The sequence below is a fragment of the Mastigoproctus giganteus genome, chromosome 9 (assembly GCF_048544385.1).
Source record: "Mastigoproctus giganteus isolate SK-2022 chromosome 9, ASM4854438v1, whole genome shotgun sequence".
In the NCBI taxonomy this organism is placed as follows: Eukaryota; Metazoa; Arthropoda; class Arachnida; order Uropygi; family Thelyphonidae; genus Mastigoproctus; species Mastigoproctus giganteus.
Window position 1 is genome coordinate 163,791,795 of NC_143583.1, and position 9,438 is coordinate 163,801,232.

The following is a 9,438-nucleotide window of genomic DNA, read 5'->3' on the forward strand; positions in this document are numbered from 1 at the left end:
TTCTATTGGAATGAGCCACAGCCTGGAAAATAAGATGCAGGATAGTTCAGAGACTGCTGGGAATCATTGGGGTACAAATAAACACATAGGTTGTGTTAGGGTAGCTAAGAAAAAGAACAGGTGCATGTATACTTGCGTGTACACCGATGCTAGGAGTTTAGTAAATAAATTTGATGAATTTGAGGTATTGCTCAAAACATAAAAGGCAGATATTGTGGGGATTTCAGAGACGTGGTGTCACACAGATATTAGAAATGCAGAACTGGAATTTGGGGAGTACAATGTCTACAGAAAGGATAGACAGGGTAGGAAGGGAGGAGGGGTTATGCTATTAGTTAAGAAATACATAAAATCCAAGGAAGTGAAGCCAGTCGACATTGCTGGACAGTGCAGTGTCGAGTCAGTTTGGTGTGGCATAAGCATTGGGACATCAAAATTGAGTAGGAGTGTGCTATAGGCCTAATGACTCTGATGAGTATAATAAGAAACTGTACGGGGAAATAGAATGAGCCAGTAAATCAGAGAGTCTTATAATGGGGGATTTTAATTTCCCAAATATTGACTGGAATTTGGGGGCTGGTCACACACACTAGCAAGGCTTTTGTGGATTTATTGGATGATTGTTTTCTACATCAGCATGTTCGGGAGGCAACTAGAGGGAGTAATACTCTTGATTTGATTATCAGTAGTGATTCTTCATGCATTAAGAATCTGCAGGTAAATGAACCACTAGGTGGCAGTGATCACAGTGTGCTGAAGTGGGATTTACTCAAAGAGGTAACTACCATTAGGGGTAAAGGGAAGGGTTATTGCTTTCGTAAAGGTGACTACGATGGACTGAGACAGTATTTAAATTCTATACAGTGGGACCAACTTGATGTTACCAACAGCAAATTGAAAATGGGAAGCATTCAAAGAACTTATCTTGGAAGCTACTAGGCTATACATACCAACTAAGAAATATTGTTCAAGGTTTAGGCCTAAGTGGATGTCAGATGAACTAATGAGACATATGGTAGAGAAGAAAAATGCATGGGATACATACAAATTAACACGTGACACAGAAGCCTATGATAGATACAAGTTCATCTGTAACCAAGTTACAAAGGAGGTTAGGCAGGCGAAGACAGATTACGAGAAATCTTTGGCAAGGGATGCAAAGAAAAACAGCAAAGAGTTCTTTACTTATGTAAACTCTAGAAGGAAGGGGATGAATCAGATTGGTCCACTTGATATCGATGAGTCAACTATTGATGATCCTGCTCAGGTAACTAACAAAATGAATGAATATTTTGCATCAACATTCACACATGAGTAGTTATTCAGCAAGGGGAATGCAGAGGTGTATTCAACTCTGGCAGTAAGCTAGAGAATCTTTTAATAACTGAGAGTAAAGTGGAGGAGAAATTGTTGAAGATAAATACAAGAAAGGCACTTAGGGTGGATGGGATCTATCCAGTTATATTAAAGGAAGTAAGCAAACCCTTATCCATAATTATGAGAGCTTCCTTGGATTCAGGGGAAGTACCCATGGACTGAAGATGTGAAAATGTAACACCAATTCACAAAGGAGGATCAAAGGGCGACACAAATAATTATAGACCTGTTAGTTTAACTTCTGTTCCAGGAAAATTAATGGAGGCACTGGTTAAAGAAGCACTGCAGGATCATCTAGACAAGACTTCAGTCATAGCTCAGACACAGCATGGTTTTGTTAAGGGGAAGTCTTGCCTGACCAATTTGATTGGATACTATGATGCAGTCACAAAAGAACTGGATGCAGGGAATAACTTTGATATTATATACTTGGATCTTAGAAAGGCTTTTGATACTGTTGCACATGGAAGACTGCTGCACAAATTGGAGCAGTGTGGCATTGGAGGCAAATTGCTGCTGTGGATAAAGGGGTGGTGAGGGGGAGAAGACAGAGTGGTAATCAATGGACACTGCTCATCGTGGACTAATGTTATCAGTGGAGTCCCTCAGGGTTCAGTATTGGGTCCATTATTGTTATCTGTATTTATAAATGATATTGATGATGGTATATCAAGCTTAATGTCCAAGTTTGCTGACGATACGAAGGTTGGCAGGGTTGTCCTTGACAACCCTGCCAACCCTGACACTATGCTACTGCAACAGGATCTGGAAAGGTTGAGCAGATGGGCTTCGAGGTGGCAAATGAAGTTTAACATTGACAAATGTAAAGTACTACATATGGGAAACAGCAACCCCAGAGCAACGTATCAACTGTGGTACTACACTGACAGTGGTAGAGAATGAAAGGGACCTAGGGGTGGTTGTGCAGGCAGATATGAAGTTTTCTGAGCAGTGCAGACGGGCTGCAAGAGTAGCTCATGGTGTATTGTCGATGATATATAGGAATATTTCTAGCAGGGATAAGGAGGTGATTATTCCCTTGTATAAGGCAATGGTCAGACCACACCTAGAGTACTGTGTACAGGTCTGGAGGCCTCATTTCAAGAAGGATGTAGAGATGCTGGAACGAATACAGAGAAGGGCAACAAGATTAGTGAATGGAACAAAGGGGTGCTCTTACGAAGAAAGGCTTAAGTTTTGCAAATTACAGTGTCTGGAGACTAGGCACCGGCGAGGTGATCTGATAGAGGTGTATAAAGCCTTGAATGGTTTGAGCAGGCTCAATGCTGATGGGATTCTTCCTCAGAATAATCACCTGAGAGGGCATAAATTCAAATTGAGGAAAGACAGATGTAGGATAGACCTGAGGAAATTTGCCTTTAGCCAGCGGGTGGTTGGTTGGTGGAATCCCTTGTCGTGGAAGTTGATAGCCTAAATAAGTTTATGGCTCAGCTGGACAGGTATTTCGAATGAACAAAAGGGTGAAGTGGAAGTGGTTATTGTTTATTTATTTATTATTATTTTTTTTATTATTATTATTATTTTTTTTTTTTTGGCTGATGCTGCATAAGCTTGCTTTCTTGCATGAAATGCCTCTACTAATGCTAATCTCCATGGAGGCCTTGCAGGGAAATTTGTTGCAGATTTACTAATAATTCTGCATGATATGCTGTATTTTACCAGAAACAACATCAGAATTACCACTGATGGTTTATCTTCATGCCCAGACAATGAAAGGCAATGCTCTGGAGCAGATATAAAAAGGGAAAAGAAACTGATAGAAGAATTGAATGGATGTTTGTCAGTCAAGGTGGGAGAGATGTGATATGGGCAAACAAACATTTGTATTTTTTCCCTGGATTGATATTGATTTGAAAAAGAAACCGTGGCTGCAATTTGAACTAAGGGCTGGATTTTTATTGATTGGTCACAGGTTGGCCTTTAGATTTACTGAATCTGGGTTTTGCACATGTGGTTCTGAGGAAACATCTTAGTTGTGAGAATTATATAGATCCACAGTTCAATTTAGAGAGATTATTTAGTATTTTAGAAGAACAAAGCTTATCCGGTCGTGTTTGCAGACAGATGTTTTTTCACCTACATCAATGAATTTATTGATTAGTTTTTCAAAGGAGGGTTCTTTTAAGAGTAGCTTGATAGTGGAACCACACCCCCCAGTGGCAGAGATGGAAACTTGACTAACTGGGATGTGTGCAGGTGGTTTAAGTCAGTGTCTATCCCCTTTAGTTGGGACAAAGTGGGTATGCTTAAGGTAAGAAAATACAAATTATTTGCTCCCTCTGCACATAAGTAACTATCCAGTTCATCTTTGAATTCATTCAAACTGTCAGCGTCAACCACCTGTGAAGGCAAACTGTTCCCAGTGATCAACAATTTGCTGGCTAAAAGAAAACTTCCTACAATCTAGTCTAAACAAACCTCTTCCCCTGTAATTTGAATTTATGCCCACCAGTATTGGAATTCTCCGTAACACTAAAAATTCCACCTTTGTTCATTTTATTAACCCCTCTCAGAGCCTTATAAACTTCAATCAGGTCACTTCTGAGGTGCCTAGTTGCCAAGCTCTGTAGCCCACATATTCAGAGTTTTTTGTCATGTGATTGTCCTTTTGCCAATCTAGCCATGCAAGCTGCCCATATTTGGACCCTTTCAAGAAGCTTGACTTTTTCAGATGGTCTCCATACCTGAACACAGTATTACAGTGAGACTACAACCTCCCTATCTCTACAGGATAATGTTCGATAAATCATTGATAACACCATGAGCTTTTTTCACTGCTCGGAAAACTACTCAGAACAATGCCTGTTTACACTGCTCAGAAAATTTCATATCTACCTGTATAACTCCCAGATCTGTTTCTTGCATTTTGAACTTGCAAAGACCTTGCATTTTGTTGTATTAAAACATAACTGCCACTTTTCTGACTATTCGATTCAAGTCATCCTGAAGGAGTTCTGCTAGTTACTGATCCACCAATTTTTACTTTGTCTTCAAATTGACATCAATCCTTCTATCCCATTGTCAATGTTGTTTATGAAAATCGGTCCAAGAACAGATCCCTGAGGGATCCCACTTCAGACTTTACATCACTTGCTTCAGATATATATATATATATATATATAATTACGAATAATAAAAATAAAAATAAATAGAGAAGCTGTATGGTATGTGTGGGGAAAGAAAATTAAGATTCAGATGGATTAGAATTGCGATAATATGAATTATGGATCAGGGACACTGCAAGCGCAAAGGTACCCTACAACCATAATGTATACATAAAATTATTTTTATGTGTAGAATATAGTAAGTAAGTAAGTATACATATAAGTATCGAATTTAACTAATGCTACTAATGAAAATACGGTGTACCCTGGGAGCGATACATGTGTTGAATAAAGGGTGGAAGAAAGGAAAGGAAAATAAGTGTAACGAAATAAAATAAAATGAAAAGAACCAAAATGCAAATTTTGAAAAAACAACGACCAAGGTAGAAAGAGCATTGCAGTATCTTTCATAATTTTTGTGTCTTCTTCAGAGGTCATCCACCAAAATTATGAAAAAGAACAGCAATACTCTTACTTCTGTTTCTGACATGTTCTGTATGTCAAAGAGCACGTGTAAGAAACCACGTGGTAAAATCTAAAAGGAATTTTGAATACAAATTTTGAATAAATAATTAAAGTCAAGTTATGCAAAACTATTATGTGTTACTAAAGTATTACATACAGAACATGGATGACCTTACAGAAGTAAGTAGACCGCTATGAAAGTGAAATAGGCGAAGACAAAGGAACGGAGTAACCGAATGACAAGGACTTACCGCTACTGGTGGTGTTGACAGAAAAGACTGTGCCGGAGGCTAACCCGCGTAGATACGCTAGCGGTGCCTAGCGTTAGACGAATTTTGGTGTCTGTATATTATGTAATGAATTTACGTAGGCGGTGGAGCTGTGCTAGGCTAAGATTAAGTACATGATGCTCAAACACCCAGGATAGCTAAGAAATATAATAGCTGACAAAGTAGCAGTAGAAGGCAGCTAAACTTTAAGGCGAAAAAATAGATTGGGTATAGTAAGAAAAATAGTACTCTGGTATAGTGTTCGATAAACTAATGGCGCACAGAGCATAAAATGTAGAATCTAGTAAAGTAAAAAGATGATTAAATTAGAAATATGTAGTTGGGCTAGGGTAATTCGGGGTTGCAAACCCGTTCCTATAGTTAGGGCATCATGTATTTAAGTCAGTTGTGTTAAAAGTGTAATTGTGTACATTTAAGTTACAATCAAATCTCAATTAACGATTAAATAAATAAATCAAGATCAACTTAAAAATAATTACAAGATAAATTCACTGTGTTAGGCCAATCGGTGGGTACGAGTTTTCCAGACTGTAAGACACCAAAGAGGCCTAGTGTATTGTATTTACACTATATACATACTTGATGCGTATGGGAATAATTATAAGTCAATAATGCTGTTTATATTAATATCTATTAGGTTCTTGTGCCTTAATATGTTAAGGGCTTTATTGATATGATGGTGCAGATATGCAATAGGAAAAAGATTTTTGGTCAGTTTACTGAATAATATTCTGATGTTATCAATAGCTGTTGTTTTGTCGCTGCATATGGTTGCTATTCTGATGCATTCTGCTAGGATAACATTAGCATGTACCTGTTTGGAAATATTGGAATTCTATTGTGTAAAGTTTACTATGCTAAAGTTGAATGCTTCACATTTGTTGTACAAATTGATGGAGGTTATACCATTTTTTAACTTAATGTCTAGATCCAAAAAATGGGCTGCTGTATCAGAATTGTTTGTTCTTTCTAGTACAAGTTCATTGGGGTATAAATGTCCATAATCCTGGATGAAATTCGGGCAGTTGATCACTATGAGGTCGTCTATATATCTGAATAGGATAAGGTCCTGTGGAAATGAGGTTTCTGACCAATATAGATATAGGTTGGCTATTATGCATGAGGCTGGGCTGCCCATAGGTGTTCCATTGGTTTGTTGATATACTGTATTACCATCATATATGAAGTTATTGGAGATACATAAGTTCAGTATGTTGTTCCAGTAGTAGGTGTTGCAGGAAATAGAATCCTTATGTTTATCATAGATATCTTTGAGTACAGATTTTAGATTGGTTTGATTGATACTGGTAAATAGGCTATGGAAATCAAAGGTTTGAATATTATTGACTTTATTACTTTGTAAAAATTTTAATACAGGTTGGTTGTTGCCTATGATTTTACTGTTATGTATGTTATGCATCAGTGGTTGCAGTAGTTGTTCAAGTGGCTTTTCCAGATTTGTGTACATAACTATTTTTAGTAAATTAATAAGAGGAGTTTACCTCAATATAGTACGTGGAACACTTCCGTATGATACCCTCCAGAAATTAAAACGGAAAAAACGAAAAAATCGACAACTTACCGGTACATTAAAGTAAAATATAAATAATTAAAGTAAAATATAAATAATCAAATAATCAATTTAACACAATTCAAAATCAATTCAAAACAATTAAATGTCGTGATCACAGGAATTTTCATTCCTGTGATCACGACAGTCGGTCGAAAAGCATTGTCAGCTTCAGGAAGGAAAATCGTTTTGAATATTTTCGTTAGATTCTTTTAATTGCGTTAATTTGAATTTTAATTGTTTTGAATTGATTTTGAATTGTGTTAAATTGATTATTTAATTATTTATATTTTACTTTAATGTACCGGTAAGTTGTCGGTTTTTTCGTTTTTTCCGTTTTAATTTCTGGAGGGTATCATACGGAAGTGTTCCACGTACTATATTGAGGTAAACTCCTCTTATTAATTTACTAATATTATTATCAACGTAGAACATATTGAGTATTTCAGCTCTGATTCATACTATATAACTATTTTTGCATGAGGTTATGAATCTGAAGCCTATTGGTTTTTTATGAAATTTAGGAATGAAGTAAATATAAGGCAAGCTGTAGTTGCTTAAATTAAGCTTTAGCTTCTTATTGAAGGCTATTAGTTTTTTTGTAATGTTATTACATGTACTTGATATTATCTTGTAAGTATTGCTTGAGTTAAGTTCCTTAGTTAACGTATGTGTATAAAAATATTTGCAAATGAATGCAAAATTATTGGCTGCTTTATCTACCGGTGTGATTACGAAGTCTATGTATTTCTAGCAGTTTATGTTTTAATTTAGTCAGGTTGTAGTATTTGCCCTGATAATATACATTTGAACTGTGTAATGCATATTTATGCTTAAATAAGGCGAATGTATGGCTAATCCATATATGGTATGTTTCTATAGGTGTGTTATTTTTGTAGGCTAGTTGGAAGCAGTAGTTTAACAGGTCTTGATATAGCTACTTATTGAAGTTAGTTGCATTTATTCTGGTACGTGGCCTGAATTTGAATCCTTGTGATAGTACATATCTGAGCATTGGGTCCATAACTATGTTTAGATTTCCTGTAATGATGTGTCCATAGTCTGGATCAATATATTGCTGCATGTTATTTTGTTGACAAATGCAGTTGTTGGTGTCTGCAATATGTGATATTAAACTGGTAGCTATAGATTTGTAGTTACAAGGTAATAATCCAAAGGGTTTATTATATTTATATCTTACTTTTATATAACTAGGACTAGTATTAGGAAGTAGATGATTATGCTGATTTATAAGATTATTGATATTTATGTTGTCCATGATATGGTTGTTGAAGTTCAAGATAATGATTGATTCATTATCATATGTTGTAGAGCTTTTGTTTTTTAGATTGAATTTAGAAACCTCATTTCAACAGGACCTTATCCTATTCAGATATATAGACGACCTCATAGTGATCAACTGCCCGAATTTCATCCAGGATTATGGACATTTATACCCCAACGAACTTGTACTAGAAAGAACAAACAATTCTGATACAGCAGCCCATTTTTTGGATCTAGACATTAAGTTAAAAAATGGTATAACCTCCATCAATTTGTACAACAAACGTGAAGCATTCAACTTTAGCATAGTAAACTTTACACAATGGAATTCCAATATTTCCAAACAGGTACATGCTAATGTTATCCTAGCACAATGCATCAGAATAGCAACCATATGCAGCGACAAAACAACAGCTATTGATAACATCAGAATATTATACAGTAAACTTACCAAAAATTTTTCCTATTGCATATCTGCACCATCATATCAATAAAGCCCTTAACATATTAAGGCACAAGAACCTAATAGATATTAATATAAACAGCATTATTGACTTATAATTATTCCCATACGCATCAAGTATGTATATAGTGTAAATACAATACACTAGGCCTCTTTGGTGTCTTACAGTCTGGAAAACACGTACCCACCGATTGGCCTAACACAGTGTATTTATCTTGTAATTATTTTTAAGTTGATCTTGATTTATTTAATCGTTAATTGTGATTTGATTGTAACTTAAATGTACACAATTACACTTTTAACACAACTGACTTAAATACATGATGCCCTAACTCTCGGACATTCATTCAGGGTCCTAACTATAGGAACGGGTTTGCAACCCCGAATTACCCTAGCCCAACTACATATTTCTAATTTAATCATCTTTTTACTTTACTAGATTCTACATTTTATGCTCTGTGCGCCATTAGTTTATCGAACACTATACCAGAGTACTATTTTTCTTACTATACCCAATCTATTTTTTCGCCTTAACAAAGTTTAGCTGCCTTCTACTGCTACTTTGTCAGCTATTATATTTCTTAGCTATCCTGGGTGTTTGAGCATCATGTACTTAATCTTAGCCTAGCGCAGCTCCACCGCCTACGTAAATTCATTACATAATATACAGACACCAAAATTCGTCTAACACTAGGTGCCGCTAGCGTATCTACGCATATATACATGGGTTAGCCTCCGGCACAGTCTTTTCTGTCAACACCACCAGTAGCGGTAAGTCCTTGTCATTCGGTTACTCCGTTCCTTTGTCTTCGCCTATTTCACTTTCATAGCGGTCTACTTACTTGTGTAAGGTCATCCATGTTC